Genomic DNA, 18,380 nt, shown 5'->3' with positions numbered 1-18,380 from the left:
ATACTAATATGATGCATATGATTGTCATGTTTGAATGAGCAGTTGTGCTAAGAGATAACACAGGTAAGTACTCGAAACCCATGAACATGTATTTAACATGTGAAATCAAATGGACTTGTGATGAGAATGCAAATGAATGATTGATGCTTATGAGAATAATTTTTATGACAATCCTATGGTGATTATGATTATATTGCACTAAAACAGTTTGGATAGTCGCAGTAGTCCAACTTTAAAAATACATCAAAAATTGTGGAAATTGAATTAAAGACTGAATAAAATATGGAATTAAATCTTATCGAGTTTAGTTTCTCATAAAAGAAACGATATAAGCAAAAGATTTCTCTATTATGAGATATTTAAATGTTTGTGAGACAGAGACAGAATGATTATAGAAATCCCCTATTCTGAGTTAGGAAAATCATTAGAAATTGTAAAAAAAATAATTATGAGTTATAATTTATATGAATAGAATCCTAAATAAGTATACTTTTAGGAGGAATAAACGAGAATATCATCCGAGTCCCGAACTATGAGATAAATAATTTTTAGTGAAGAGAGATCAGAACTATTGGATAGCGAAACAGGGGAAACTTTAATGAATAAAATGTACTAATTGGCTGAACCAAAAATTCTGAAAATTTTATGGAAGAAAGGTATATAAGTTTAGTTTCAAGGAAAATTAAAGAAACTAAATTTGGAGTTTCTTAGCTCTAGATATAAATGATTTAGTAACTATAACTCGATAAAATAGCTTAACCTGAACATGTGTAATTGTACAATTATAGTGTTTTATCTTGAAAGGCATGTTTGTAATTGCTTATTAATTCCATATGGACTTACTCAGCGTAAATCTTACCCCTCCTCTCCATTTCTTTAGTATTGGTAGGTCGGCTCGGGGTTGGAGATCGTCGGAGGCAGAATCACACTATCAAGCTATCACTTTTGGGAGAATTAATTCAAATATTTGAAATACTGAGTGAGTGGCATGTATAGGAAGTTCGTTTCATGTCATGTATTATTATTATGATTTGGCCAAACGTATTGGCCTACATCAAGCTATTGTTTATGGCCATGAGATGTGGCCTTTATTCATTATGGTTTATAAGTTCAATTTTTTTCTTGTCATGTTCTATGTTTTTTATGTGATGGAGTAGTTAGGCTTGTTTCTTATATATGATGGTAGGTAAATAATATGTTGGTATTAAAATATAAGGTTCATTTCGAGTCCACATGGTTTGTCACACGGGCGTGTGACCAGGCCGTGTGAGACACATGGCTTGTACATGGGCGTGTTGTTAGACCGTGTGTCCCCTGCACCTAAATAGTTACCACCAAGTTAGCCCACGGGCATGTGCCTAAGTTGCCACGGTCGTGTCTTAAAGTCAGTTTAGTACACGGGCAGACTACATGGGAGTGGGTCATGGCCGTGTTTAAAAGTCAGTGTTGCACACGAGCTAAGCTACACGGGCGTGTTAAGTTAGCCACACGGGCGTGTGGTACCATCCAAAAGAAGAAATTTTATAATTGCACGAAAAATTTTTCGAGCTTCCAATCGAGCCTTGATTTGTTTTAGTTATACGTAATAAGTATCGTGAGTCCATTAAAGATATGATTAGCTATTTAGTGTTGCATTTAATCATGTTTTAGTGTAAATGTACTGAAATGACTGGTAATACTTTGTGATCCTGTTCCGGCAACGGACAGGGTTAGGGGTGTTACATAATTTATTCTTTGAGGAACCTATACAAATTCTAGACCATGATATAAAGGTTATTGGAAGGAAACAAATCCCTCTTGTCAAGGTCTTATGGCAGAACCATAGAGTCGAGGAGGCCACATGAGAAACAGAAGATACATTTCACCAACAATATCTTTATCTATTTGAACCAGGTAAATTTAGAGGATGAAATTTTTTTAAGGAGGGGAGAACTATAACACTCCAAAATATATAGAGTTAGAAGTATTAATCAACCAAAAAATAATTCTTAGTCTTGATGGTTAAAAGCTTAGTATACTACCTAGGGAACCAAGGTTCAAGCCACAATCTTCACATTTTCTTTTCTTTTTTTTTTTCAGCAACCTACAATCAAAACTAAACTAGGATATATATTAAATAGTGTAAAATATGCCAAGTGTCGGAAACAGCTTAAATGGTAAGGCCTTTGCATTCCTTCCTTTTCTTCCAAGGCTTAAGTCATGCCAAACTCATCCCTTATTTCCATTTTTTTTCATTTTTTGACAAAAAAAGGTATTTTACCATTCAACCCTCTTAAATTTTTGAACCCTAGGTATGTAATATATTTTCCTAATTTCACATGGATTTTTATTTCCTCTTCAACCCTAAATAGAAAATTTCTTCTTTTCTCTTTAAAACTCTCTTTTTTTTTCTTTACCTCAGTTTTCTTTCCATAATAATCTTACATTCATTATTGAAAATTTGTTCTTGATTACCTCAAATTAAATCAATTCTCAATTTAACCTATTTTTCCACTAATTGTTGATTCATCACCAATCATCTTCGAAATCTTATTGAAAGATAGGTAAGTATTTTCGTTCCAATTAGTAGAACCTATAAATTCTAAGATTACATCGTGTCTTGTTAATCTTTCAAACTCGATCACGAATTTTTTGCAGTCTTTGCCTAAAATCTTGACAATCTTGAAAACTATAATTGATTCTTATGTAAATGTCATTTGAAGGACCTGATTTAGGTATCTCGGACCAAATTTAAATGAGAGGGACGCCGCTCAATCTTCCAATAATAGGTGCCTATCCTTTTAGGAGAAACTCAAGGCAAAATCGAGCCAAGAAGACTACACGGTCAGCCACACTGATGTGTAGACCAAACAGCCCCGAAACACAGCCGTGTTCCCCTAAAAATCTAAAAATTTTGCATCTCACACAGCTTGAACCTCTCCATATAGCCTGCCACACAGCCGTGTCTCCCCTATGGGTCAATATATCGAACACCACATGACCACAATCTCTCAAACAACCTAATCACACAACCGTATACTCCCTATGCACAGTCCAGGGATTCCCACATAGTCGTGTGTCCCTTACTTCTAAAAAATTATAGTTTTTCTCAAAATTTGATGATTTATGCAATTAGTCCCTAAATGGTTGTTGAACAATTTATTGATTAGATTACTACTATACAATTTTAGTGATTTATTTTATACAATTGAGTCTCTGATTTTAGAATTGATGCTAGAGTCCATGATTTATTGATTAGATTACTACTATACAAGCATGCCATGTGATTTATACATGCCTTCTATGATTGAATTACCGATAAATTATTACTGTTACTCGTATTATCAAATTATCGATTGCATGAATCACATGCTTATTGTATTGTTGAACTAAATGCATGACAACCATGTCTATTGTTACTTTTGATATAAACACATCTTAAACATGTTTACTGTAATTGTATTGCCTTGATGCTCACATTTCATACTGCATTACATGGGGCAGGAGCTTTGAAAGGAGGAAGTACTAGCAGTTTTAACTGCCAACACTGGTGGTTTATCCACAAAGTACTAACAACTATTATCTACAAACACATTGTGCATTCATAACCGCTGACAGCATTGTAGCACCCCTAACCCGTATCCGTCGCCGAACTAAGGATAAAGGCGTTACTGGACAAATCTAAGCATTTCGCATTCATTTCTCAATCATCATGGCATCATCGTTACACATCATTACAAAGTCCCTTACATAGGTCAACAAAACCTTAAACATGCATTAGAAAGGGGTCAGGACTAAACCGAGCACATACAAATTTTCTCAAAAACTTTAACAAAATTTTCAAAGTTTCACGGGTCACACGCCCGTGTGAACAGGCCGTGTGCCTCACACGGCTTTAGACACGCTTGTGTGTCTAAACCGTGGAAAAATAGAGCATACATACTGACTTAACCACACGGCCACAAGACACGCTTGTGTGCCTTGACCGTGGTCAAAACTGACTTGGGTCACATGACCGACCACAAGCCCGTGTGTCTAGCCCGCGTACCCTTCGAAATGGCCACCCACGCCCATGTACCAAGGCTGTGTGCCTCGCATGGCCACCAGACACGCCCGTGTGTCTAGGCCATGCTCAAGACTGACTTGAATAGCTAAATTACAACAGACACACGATCGAGACACATGCCTGTGTACTCAACCGTGTGAGGTGATGTTAAGCTTGGTTTAAGCCACAATTTCCACCTAACTCAAGCACTCCAAAACACAACATTTTAGCATCATTTGCATACATTCATAAGCAATCAAATCAACCAATTTGTATATGTTCATACCATTCAATTGCCATCCAATTCATTACTCAATTTCTTAACCAAAACATACCTAGTCAATGTACCAAAATCATCACAACTTACATAAGTTCCAAATACATAGACTCATCACTTTATCACATACTTCATATCACAAAATTACCAATACATCATTCCATACTTACACTATCATATTAACATTATATACATCCTATGACTTACCTATCAAACACACCATTTAGGCCCACTTAAAAGGCCATACATATCAATATTTATAAGCCAAATCTCATGGCTAGATATTCACATTACAAAGTATACCAAAATACCTCTAGCCTATACATGCTATATACTATATATACAACTCTCAAATTGGTACCAAAATAGATGTCCGACAGTGTGAATGAGAAACTGAAAATCCCTGGATCTGAGTTAGCTTTATGACATTGTAAAATAAAGAACATTTCACACAGTAAGCTTTTAAAGCTTAGTAAGTTCATGATATAACACATTTAACTCATCAATTAAAATAATTATATCAATTAGCTAACACTTAATGCAACTCATCTCATCCTTCATTTACATAACCTTTCATCTACTTCATACTCAATATGATCAACCACATAGGTTCCATACATACCTGTATCATCACGTTCTTACCTATCACATTTATCACTTCGATGCTCGATGCACTACTCCATTCGATCATACTCAAACATTCAATGAACTCGCACACTTAGTGCCAATTTAATTAGCCGAAGCTATAATATTATCGCACACTTAGGGCCATTTTATTAAACTGAACTTATATCGATATCGCACACAGTGCTATTTATTTAGCCATCACTATTATATTATCGCACATTCAGTTTCATTTTTAATAACCGTAGTTACTTCATTTTTCGCACACTTAGTGCCTCAAATTCAATTCACATTTCACATACTTCAACTTCTCAATCTAATTTCTATTTATTTCATCACATACAAACATTGTACAAATGACTTATACAAGAATTTACCTCAAACGTAAAAATGACGATATTAGTCGATCAATCGAGCACTTTGTTTTTGCCTCGATCTAGGTTCGAATTCCTCCTTTCTTGATCTATATATATTCAAAATTAACTCTTTTATTCAAAAAATTATTCAATTCAATCCATATTCACATATTTAGGGCATTTTACAAATTAACCCTCACATTTTCACATTTTGACAATTTAGTCCCTAATTCACAAAATCACAAAATACAAAAAATTTCTTTGCGCACATGCCTAGCTGAATATACATGGTGTTCATATAAGTCCATATGTTTCATTTATTTCACATTTTAGTCCCTTAAAATCTCATTTTTACAATTTGGCCCAAATTACTCAAATTCATCAAAAATTCAAAGACAAAATATACTAACCCAACACATATCTTTCATTTTCCATCAACTAACATTTCAAAACTCCTAAAATCAACAATGGCATAATTCCCAATCATCGTCAAAATCAAAAATTGAAACATGGGCTTTATAGAACACAAAACAACGATCGCAAAATCATAGAAATTATCAAAAACCGAGCAAAATACATACCTTAATCAACAATTACAAGTGTCGAACCCTAGTTGTGTTTTTCTTCTTCTTTTTCTTTGATTTTTGGAAAACATGGATGATAATGGCCAATTTTCATGCTTTTTTTATTTTAATTTACATTATTAAGCCATTTACATTTTTAACCTTTTTATTGTCATTATAAAATCACATATATTAAGGCCATTAATGTCCATTAACCATATTAATGGTCTAATTGTATCATAAAGACCTCTCCTCTAATAAGACGTAACAATTAAGCACTTTAACAAATAGAAGATCACTTTTACATTTTATGCTATTAGGTCCTTTTATCAAATTAAGCACACAATCAAAAAAATTTCCACACATAACTTTCACACATGCTTAAACACATACTGTAAACACATAAAATAATATTAAAATATTTTTTTGAATTGGATTTGTGGTCCCGAAACCATAATTTCTACTAGGGTCTAAACTAGGCTGTTACAACTCTCCCCCCTTAGGGATTTTCGTCCCCGAAAATCTTACCAGTTAATAGGTTTGGATATTGCTTTCTCATAGCATCCTCGGGTTCCCACGTGGTTTCTTCAACCCCATATCGATGCCACAATAATTTCACTAATGCTATTCTTTTATTTCTCAGCTCTTTGATCTCATGAGCTAAAAGCTGTATTGATTTTTCTTCATAAGAGATATCAGGCTGAATTTCAACCTCAATTTGGGAAATAACATGCGAAGGATCTGATCTGTATCTTCGTAGCATCAATACATGGAATACATTGTGAATCTTTTCCAATTCTGGTGGCAACAACAATCTTTAAGCAACTGGCCCGATACGCTCGATACTCTTATACGGTTTGATGAACCTCTAACTCAATTTGCCTTTTCTGCCAAATCGAAGTACTTTCTTCCACGAGGATACTTTCAAAAACACTTTATCACGGATTTCAAACTCAATATCTTTTCTTTTTAAATTTACATATGATTTCTGATAATCCGCAACTGCTTTCAAACTATCTCATATTACTTTCACTTTTTCCTCTATTTCTTTTATCAAATCAATCTTGTGAATCTTATTCTCATTAAGCTCTGTCTAGTACAACGGTGTTCGACATTTCTGACCATATAAAGCCTCGTAAGGAGCCATTTTGATACTCGATTGAAAACTACTATTATATGCAAATTCAATCAATGGAAAATATTGTTCCCACGTAACTTCAAACTCAAGAATGCAACATCTCAACATATCCTCGAGTGTCTTAATAATTCGCTCAGATTGACCATCTGTCTGCGGGTGAAAAGCAGTACTAAAATGTAGTTTCATACTTAATGCATCTTGCAGTTTCCTCCAAAATCATGATGTAAACCTCGGATCTCTATACGAAGCAATAAAAATAGGTACTCCGTGTAATTTCACAATCTGATAAATATACAAATCAGCAAGCTTATCAAGTGAATAATCTGTACGAACCATAATGAAATGAGCTAATTTAGTCAATCTATCGACAACAACCCAGATTGCATCTTTCTTAAACAACCCAGTTTGCATCTTTCTTACTCGATGACAGAGGTAAACCCGATACAAAATCCATCGTGATTTTGTCCCATTTCCTCTCAGAAATCATAATTGGTTGAAGTAACTCAGACAGAACCTGATGTTCAGCTTTAACTTGCTGACAAATTAAGCATTTTGAAACAAATTCTAAGATATATCGTTTCATACCATGCCACCAATAAAGTTGTTTCAGATCGTTATACATTTTAGAACTACCCGGATGAACAGATAACTGACTGCTATGAGCTTCATTTAAAATCATCTGAATCAACTATGAATTTCTAGAAACACATATTCAATCTCTAAATCTCAAACAACCTTCAGCATCAACTCGAAACTCTGAATCAGTAATCAAATCACACTAAGCCCGTTTTGCTAACAATTCATTATCAACCTTCTGAGCTTCGTAAATCTGTTGAATAAATAATGGTTTTGCTTTCAACTCAGCTAAAACTGAAACATCATCAGACAAATTTAACTGAGTATTCATCGCACATAATGCAAACAATGATTTTCAACTTAGAGCATCAACAACAATATTGGCCTTTCCCGGATGGTAGTCAATTACAAGCTCGTAGTCTTTTAACGACTCTAACTATCTTCGTTGTCATAGATTCAAATCATTCTGAGTCATCAGATATTTTAAACTTTTATGATCAAAATAAACGTAACATTTCTCACCAAACAGATAGTGGCACGAAATCTTCAAAGCAAATACAATCGCAGCTAACTCAAGGTCGTGCGTCGGATAGTTCTTTTCGTGAGACTTCAATTGTCTCGAGGCATAAGCTATGACTTTTCCATCCTGCATCAAAACACAACCTAGACCGTTCAATGAAGCATCACTGTAGATCACAAATTTTTTACCCGATTCTAGTTGTACTAACACTGGAGCTTCAGTCAATAGGGCTTTCAATTGATCAAAGCTTTTCTGACACCTTTCGAACCATTCAAACTTCACATCTTTCTAAAGCAGTTTTGTAACACCCCGTACCCGAGACCGTTGCCGGAGTCGAACACGAGGTGTTAACGGACTTAATTCATTAATTAAACAGCTCATACAATTCATTTTAAAATTTCCAGACAAGTTGGCTAACTGCATCACAGTCGCTTTAAAAATCATATCTTGAGTTACGAAACTCGAAATCCAATTCCGTAAATTTTTCCTGAAACTAGACTCATATATATATCTACTAATTTTTTTCTAGAATTTTTGGTTGGGCCAATTAGTACAGTTTATTAGTTAAAGTCTCCCCTGTTTCAGGGTTCAACTACTCTGACCTCTGTGTATTACGAATCAGATATCTCCCTGTACAGAGATTCAATGACTATGCCGTTTATCTCTAATAAAACTAGACTCAATAAGGAATCTGTACATATAAAGCATGACTTCTAATTATCTTTGTAAAATTTATGGTGAATTTCCAAATTCAGAACATGGGATCCAGAAATCGCTCTGGCCCTGTTTCACAAAAATTTAAACATCTCATAAAATATAGCTCATATACCTGTTTCGCTTATTCCATATGAAAATAGACTCATCAAACTTCGATTCCATAACTTATTCATTATTTAATTCCATTTCTACTATTTTTAGTGATTTTTTAAACTCACATCACTGCTGCTGTCTGAATCTATTTTATGGTAAATTTTACCTATTTCATGGTTTCCATGGATTAGCTAGCAATTTGACATACATAACACCAAATATGATCATGATTAGCCATTCCAATGGCTAATCATTACCAAGCATTTCTATTTCCATACCACTCAATAACCATATCATAAGACCATATATACAAAATGATTATAATGCTATACATGCCATACTCAAAATATACAAGCCATTATGCCAAGATGGTATACGGATAGTGTGGCGTGCCTCCGACCGTTTTCGATTTCGAGCTGGCTTGTCAACACTACAAGGAATGAAAAGGAGGAGTAAGCATAAATGCTTAGTAAGCTCACATGCAAATAGCAAGTAACATAACCATATAAACAAACATAAAACATCATTTGCATAATCATCACCAAGACATTCATATCACCTTTTCATTTATCATCTTACCATATTGTTGTTATATCGAGTTTTCAACCCGAGGGTTAAGTACATACCTGTTCAAATTATCCATTTCACAACACTTACCAATACGTCCCTTTCATCTTGAGTATTCCTCCATTTGAGTAGAACTTTACCCGTTGAACACATCGAATATAATTCGGATACATGGAAAGTTTGCACATAAGTGCCACATATGTAGCCAAGCTACCATGTAACCCGCCCATAAGTGAACTCGGACTCAACTCAACGAGCTTGGGCGTTCGATCCATAAGTGAACTCGGACTCAACTCAACGAGTTCGGATGCCTAGTTACATCTCACGAACTCGGACTCAACTCAACGAGTTCGGATGCCCAAATATCCCAGTGACATGTCACTTGTATCCTAATCCATTCCTAAGGTTCAACGGACCTTTTTCCCAATCATGTGTCTCAACCATCTTCTGCGAATGCCGATACCGATACTCGGTAGTATTTCATATTTTCCAAGTATATCACATAATTTGACATATTATCAAACAATTATCACAAGTATAATATTTCATAATAATTATCATATCATTTAAAAACATTAAAACATTTAAAATAATAACTATGTTACCAACATTTACATATGAACTTACCTCGTATGCTAAAATGGCTATTTTTACCATTTCGTCCACCACTTGGTATTTTCCCCATTTTAGCCCAATTTCAGTTTTCCTTTCTCTATCATTTAAAATATAGTCTAATTAGGACTCACATTATTCAAATTGACCCAAAATCATATTTTGGAAAAATTACAATTTTGCCCCTAAACTTTTGCATATTTACACTTTTGCCCCAAAGCTCGTAAATTAAAATTCAGCCTATTTTCTTATGTTTTATAACATGCTGATCATTTTTCCCTTCTATGGCAACATCAAATTCTCACTCTAACATGTACTTATGACTATTAGGTATTTTTACCGATTAAGCCCTTTTGCTCGTTTTCACTTAAAACCGAGTAGCACAAGTTGTCTAACATAATTTAAAACCTCATATTCTATCATAAAACTCCAAAATACACAAATTTCACCTATGGGTATTTTTCCAAATATAAACCCTAGGTTAAATTATTGCTAGCATAAGCTAAATCGAGCTACGGGACTCCAAAAACGTAAAAATCATTAAAACGAGGCTAGAACGGACTTACAATCGAGCTTGGAAGCTTGAAAACCCTAGCCATGGTTTCTCCTTGCTATATTCGGCCATGGGGTTGAAGATGAGCAAAATTGGCTTTTAATTTTGTATTTTAATTCATTTTACCCTAAATGACCAAAATGCCCTTACTACTAAACTTTCCAAAAATTCCATCCATGTCCAATTTTTGTCCATAGACTTAGAAATTGGTAAAATTACTCTTTAAGGACCTCTAATTAATAATCTAATTCAATTTTATGCAAAATACTTCTAGAACACAAGTTTTGCAATTTATTCAATTTAGTCCCAAATTTCAAATTAAGCACTTTATGCATAAAATTTCTTCACGAAATTTTCACACAATCATGCAATCATATCATAGACCTTAAAATAATCATAAAATAATTATTTATATCTCGGATTTTGTGGTCACGAAACCACTATTCCAACTAGGCCCAAAATCAGGATATTACAAGTTTCGTCAACGAAGTTCGCGATCATTGATAAGTCTTTTACGAACCGTCAATAATAACCAGCAAGTCCCAGAAAACTATGGACTTCAGAAACGTTTCTCGGAGGATTCCAATCCAAAATAGCTGAAATCTTACTCAGATCAACTCGGATACCAGATGCAGACACAACATGTCCCAGAAAACTGACTTCTCGTAACCAAAATTCACATTTGCTAAACTTCACATATAACTGCTTATCTCGCAAAGTCTGTAGCACTATTCTCAGATGTTCAGCATGCTCAATTTTATCACGTGAATCTAAATACGGTCTGAAAATTATGTTCATCAAATCCATAAAAATAGTAGGTGCATTCGTTAATCCAAAAGGCATAACTAGAAACACATAGTGTCCATACCTCGTTCTGCATGCAGTTTTCTGAATGTCTGAATCTTTTACTCGTAACTGATAGTAAGCTGATCTCATGTCTATTTTTGAAAACACAGTAGCTCCTTTCAACTAATCAAACAAATCATCTATCCACGGTAAAGGATATTTTATCTTGATCGTCACTTTATTGAGCTATCGATAATCAATACGCATTCTCATAGTTCAGTCTTTCTTTTTCACAAATAAAACCGGTGCACCCCAGGGAGAATAACTTGGTCGTGCGAAGCCTCTATCTATCAAGTCTTGCAACTGAGCTTTCAACTTTTTTAATTCAGTCGATGCCATTTTATATGGAGTTATCAATATCGAAGTAGTTCTCTGTATTAATTTGATACCAAACTCAACTTCCCAGATTGATGGTAAACCAGGTAACTCATCAAGAAACACATCTGAATATTCATAAACAACTGGCACTGATTCAATTTTCTTTTCAGTCACTTTCGGGTCGAGTACATAAGCTAAATAAGCTTCGCAACCTTTTCTCACATATTTCTGAGCTAACATCATTGAAATCACAGCTGGCAATCCATTCAAAACATCTGATTCAATTCGAATAATCTCATTACTCTGACATCTCAAATCAATCATCTTTTGTTTGCAATTTACAACAACATCATGCAATGTTAACCAGTCCATACCCAGGATTATGTCAAACTTGTCAAATGGTAACAACATCAAATCGACCGGAAAGCAATTACCCCGAATCATCAATGGACAATTCTTGCACACTTTATCAACCAAAATACACTTGCCTAAGGGGTTCGATACTCTAATTACAAATTCAGTAGACTCTACAGGCAAAGTCTTATTGGATACCAAATTTACACATAAATACGAATGAGCAGACCCTGGATCTATCAATGCAATAACTTTAGTATCATAGAGAGTAAAAGTATCGATAATAACATCTGGAGATGAACCTTCTTCATGTGCTCGAATAGCGTAGGCTCGTGTAGGTGTTCTAGGATCAAATCTTGCTGTAGTGTCTCGCATTACACCTCTACCACCACTCACATTTCCAGGGTTTCTCGGTGGTCTACCTCTAACTGCAGTGTTACTCGGCCTCATGTTTTGAACACTATCTTTTTCAGCTAGCTCTGGGCAATCTTTTATAAAGTGATCTCGTGAACCACAACTGTAACAAGCTCGGTTATTACTTTTTCCCAGCAATCTCCAAAATGTCGTCTTCCACATTGTTGACACTCAGGCTTAACACCTTTTATGTTACCAATGCTCGATATCGATGTGGCTTGAGTTGTAGGATTAGTGTATTACTTCCTGCTATCTCTATTATGATATCTCGTTGAAGCTGTCGATCGATTAAAGTAATCTCTTAATTTGTTCGACGAGGAATGATAAGATTTATTCATCGATCTCTTCCATGAATCTCTCGCCTCTGCATCAACTTTTCTCTTTTCTTTGCTGAGGTCCTCGACTTTACAAGCCCTTTCAACCAGTACTACAAATTCTTTTAGCTCAAGTATCCCGACTAATAGCTTTATATCTTTATTTAAACCATCGACAAATCTTTTACACATGATCTCTTCAGTAGACACGTATTCTCGATTATACTTGCTCAAACTTACAAATTCTCTTTCATATTCTATGACAGTCATCCGGCCCTGTTTCAATTCCAGAAACTCTTTATTTTTCTGATCGAGGAATCTATGGCTTATGTACTTTTTCCAGAACTCGGTCTGAAAGAATTTCCAGGTAACTCGTTCCCTAGAAACCACCGATGTCAACGTTTTCCATCAATGATATGCATTATCTCTAAGCAAGGATACTACGCATTTAATACATTCGTCTGGAGTATAGGATAACTCATCGAATACTTGAATAGTGTTCTCAAGCCAAAACTCAACCTCTCGGCATCATAATCAACCGTAGCCCGAAATTCTTCTGCCCAGGGTTTACGAATCTTATCAACAGGTGGCTTACTCAATCGAATCGGATCTATTACTTGTGGCAGAACTGGGACTTGCTGAGGAACAAAGGGGGTGGAGGTTGTTGAGCAGCCGAATTCATTCATACAAATTCCGCAAACCACTCAGTCATCATTTGGAAGAAGGTTGCTTAGCCTCTCCTCCCTGACTACTAGATATCGGCCTAGATTCGACCGGCGCTGGCCCTTGAGCGGGAGCAAGTGCATTGCTCTCAACATCATCAGCTATCACTCGTTTGGAATCCATTAGCTATATGAAAAACACATTTTAATTGTCAGGAATCATCACACTATCTCAATTCATATATATGACATGTATAGCTAGACTCTCACATGCTACATTAGTCCTAGAATCGACTAAACCGTAGTTCTAATACCAATAAAATGTAACACCCCTACCCCGTATCCATCATCGGACAAGGGTAAAAGGTGTTACCAGACAAATCTAAACATTTCACATTCATTTCTCAATCATCATGGCATCATCGTCATACATCATTAAAAAGTCCCTTACATAGGTCAACGAGACCTTAAACATGTATTAGAAAAGGGAAGGGATTAAACCGAGCACATACAAATTTTCTCATAAACTTAATAAAATTTTCAAAGTTTCACAAGTCACACGCCCGTGTGTCTAAATCGTGGTAAAATAGGACATACATACTGACTTAACCACACGGCCACAAGACACGCCCATGTGCCTTGACTATGGTCGACACTGACCTTGGTCACACGGCCGACCACACGCCTGTGTGTCTAGCCCATGTACCCTTCAAAATGGCCACCCACACCCATGTACCAAGGTTGTGTGCCTCGCACAGTCACCTGACACACCCATGTGTCTAAGCAGTGCGCCAGACTGACTTGAATAGCTAAATTACAATAGACACACGGTCGAGACACATGCCCATGTGCTCAACCGTGTGAGGTGAAATTAAGCTTGGTTTAAGCCATAATTTCCACCTAACTCAAGCACTCCAAAACCACAACATTTTATCATCATTTGCATACATTCATAGGCAACCAAATCAACCAATTTGTATATGTTCATACCATTCAATTACCATCCAATTCATTACTCAATTTCTCAACCAAAACATACCTAGTCAATGTACCAAAATCATCACAACTTACATAAGCTCCAAATACATAGACTCATCACTTTATCACATACTTCATATCACAAAATTACCAATTCATCATTCCATACTCAAACTATCATATGAACATTATATACATCCTATGACTTACCTATCAAACACACCATTTAGGCCAGCTTAAAAGGCCATAAATACTAATATTTATAAGCCAAATCTTATGGCTAGATATTCACATCACAAAGTATACCAAAATACCTCTAGCCTATACATGCCATATACCATATATACAACTCTCAAAATGGTACCAAAATAGATGTCCGATAGTGTAAATGAGTCGCTGACGATCCCCAGATCTGAGCTAGCTTTATGACACTATAAAACAGAGAACATTTCACACAGTAAGCTTTTAAAGCTTACTAAGTTCATGATATAACATATTTAACTCATCAATTAAAATAATTATATTAATTAGCTAACACTTAATGCAACTCATCTCATCCTTCATTTACGTAACCTTTCATCCACTTCATACTCAATATCATCAACCACATAGGTTCCGTACATACCTGTATCATCACGTTCTTACCTATCACATTTATCATTTCGATGCTCAATGCACTACTTCATTCGATCATACTTGAACATTTAATGAACTCACACACGTAATGCCAATTTAATTAGACGAAGCTATAATATTATCGCACACTTAGTGCCATTTCATTAAACCAAACTTATATCGATATCGCACACATAGTGCCATTTATTCAGCCATCACTATTATATTCTCGCACACTCAGTGCCATTTTTAATAACCTAGCTACTTCATTTTTCGCACACTTAGTGCCTCAAATTCAATTCACATTTCACATACTCCAACTTCTCAATCTAATTTCTATTTATTTCATCATATACAAACATTGTACAAACGATATGTATTATACACGAACTTATCTCAAACGTAAAAATGATGATATTAGTCGATCAATCGAGCACTTTGTTTTTGCCTCGATCTAGGTCTGAATTCCTCCTTTCTTGATCTATATGTATTCAAAATTAACTCTTTTATTCAAAATATTATTCAATTCAATCCATATACACATATTTATGGTATTTTACAAATTAACCCTCACATTTTCACATTTTGACAATTTAGTCCCTAATTCACAAAATCACAAAATCACAAAATACACAAAATTTCTTTGTACACATGCCTAGCCGAATATACATGGTGTTCATATAAGCCCATATGTTTCATTTATTTCACATTTTAGTTCCTAAAAATGTCATTTTTACAATTTAGCCCAAATTACTCAAATTCATCAAAAATTCAAAGACAAAATATACTAACCAAACACATATCTTTCATTTTCCATCAACTAACATTTCAAAACTCACAAAATCAACAATGGCATAATTCCAAATCATCGTCAAAATCATAAATTGAAACACGGGCTTTATAGAACACAAAGAAACGATCACAAAAACATAGAAATTATCAAAAACCGAGCAAAATACATACCTTAATCAACAATTACAAGTGCTGAACCCTAGTTGTGTTTTTTCTTCTTCTTTTTCTTTGATTTTCGGCAAACATGGATGATAATGGTCAATTTTTATGCTTTTGTTTTATTTTAATTTACATTATTAAGCCATTTACATTTTTAACCTTTTTATTTTCATTATAAAATCACATATATTAAGGTCATTAATATCCATTAACCATATCAATGGTCTAATTGTATGATAAGGACCTCTCCTTTAATAAGACATAATAATTAAGCACTTTAACAAATAGAAGACCACTTTTACATTTTACGCGATTAGGTCCTTTTATCAAATTAAGCGCACAATCAATAAAATTTCCACACAAAACTTTCACACATGCTTAAACACATACTGTAAACATAGAAAATAATATTAAAATATTTTCTGACTCGGATTTGTGGTCCCGAAAATACTATTCCAACTAGGGTCTAAACTGGGATGTTACAAGTGTATTAACCTGTAAACACTAATGGTTTATCCACGACTTTTACTGGTAGCTATTATCTGCAAACCATTGTGTATTCACAACTACTAGCAGGGTATTAATCTACAACACTTTAGTTCAACCACAAACTGGAGTGTCTAGGATATAAGAAATTTGGGGAATTCTTACTATGGAGTTTAGCGGTGAGGTAGGACCTATTTATACTGTTAAACTAATATCACTAATTATATTGCATAATCGCACATTAACATGCTTGAATGAGCTGTTAATTTCTGTTATTCTATATGATTACTAAAGTATTGAGAATTGTTATTACATATGCTTGAATTACTGTTTGGCACCGATTTACTTGTAATTGAACTTACACTAAGCGTTATAGCTCACTCCTCTTTAATATTCATCCTTACAAATAACCCAATAGGTTAGGGCTCAGACGCGGCATCCGGAAGGTCTCTACTTAATTTCTAATTACAAAATTATTTTAGGTTTATTATATAATTTATTATATTATTCGAGGATTGTAATATTTTATTTTATACAATGGCATGAGACTTAGGGTTTTGATTTTATTTTGCATGGCACTCAATTTCTACTATTTCTAAACATTAAACTTAGTTTTGTAAGCTCCCCAGATAATAAATTATACATGAACCCCGATTTTTATCTAAATTTATCATTTTTCTGCTGCTATATCTGAATTAAGGTTTTGAATATTAATAAAATGATATTTAACTAAGTTTTCTACTAAATTAAACAAATTGTTTTAAAATGACTGTTTTCAAAATCGCAGTTACTCACTGAGTCACTTCGATGGCTAATGTAATCTTCCGAATTTGAGTCTAACGTTTAGGCTAGATTGAGGAGCTTACAACTAAATCAAAATTTTATCATTTGGGGAGTACAATTTTACCATGTACTATAAATTTTAAAGGACCAAAAATGAAAATTTTCATTTTAGAGGTCGAGACCCTCACGATCCTCCTAGTGCCAACCCTGAATCAAGTTTGATCTTTGTCTCTTTTTTTGTGTTTTTGAATTGTTTTATTTAAAGAGACAAAAATAATATTATAATAATATTTATTATTTTAAAAATAATTTATATTTAATTAGTCTTTAATTTACTCATAACATTAACTCAAGCAAAATAGTATGCTAATAATCTCTCTATACATGTATATATATATTGCCTACTTTTCAAACATGTAGAAAAAATTTAATTATTTTAGGGTAAATTACTACTATATATTCCAAGAAACTCTTAACCCTTCTTTAAAAACAAATTAAAGACATCTAATCCTGATTAGATTCACAACATATTTATTGTATCAATTATAATGTGTATTATATTTATATAAATTCAGATATATTAATATTTTATATAATATATTACCTATCTATATTATATATAATATGAATGATTAAATTAATATCATAAATCAATTCGACATCAATTTCATTTATGGAATAAAAAGTTTTCACTATCAATATATCAAATAACTATCTTTAATATAATGTCATGTTACCTTTTATTATTTTATATGAAATGTTTAAATAAATGATGTTCCTACCTTTTATTATTTTATATGAACTTAGAATTGATGAAGCTAGTTTTAATCATAAGTACTTCACCTGTCATGCCCCGAAATATAGGGGGTTAATTGTAATGAATAGATAAGAAACGAGCTAAAGGCTCCATGGTTAAGTGTTACTCTCCTATCTTAGAAGTCCTAGGTCCAAGCTACCTTCCCCCCATTTCTTTTCCTTTAATTTTCAATTACTTAGGGAAAAAGCTTCACCTAAAATATATATAGTTAGGAATAAAGAC

This window comes from Gossypium arboreum, chromosome 12 (assembly GCF_025698485.1).
Source record: "Gossypium arboreum isolate Shixiya-1 chromosome 12, ASM2569848v2, whole genome shotgun sequence".
NCBI lineage: Eukaryota > Viridiplantae > Streptophyta > Magnoliopsida > Malvales > Malvaceae > Gossypium > Gossypium arboreum.
The sequence above is the reverse complement of the archived record's forward strand: the minus strand, read 5'-3'. Positions refer to the sequence as shown.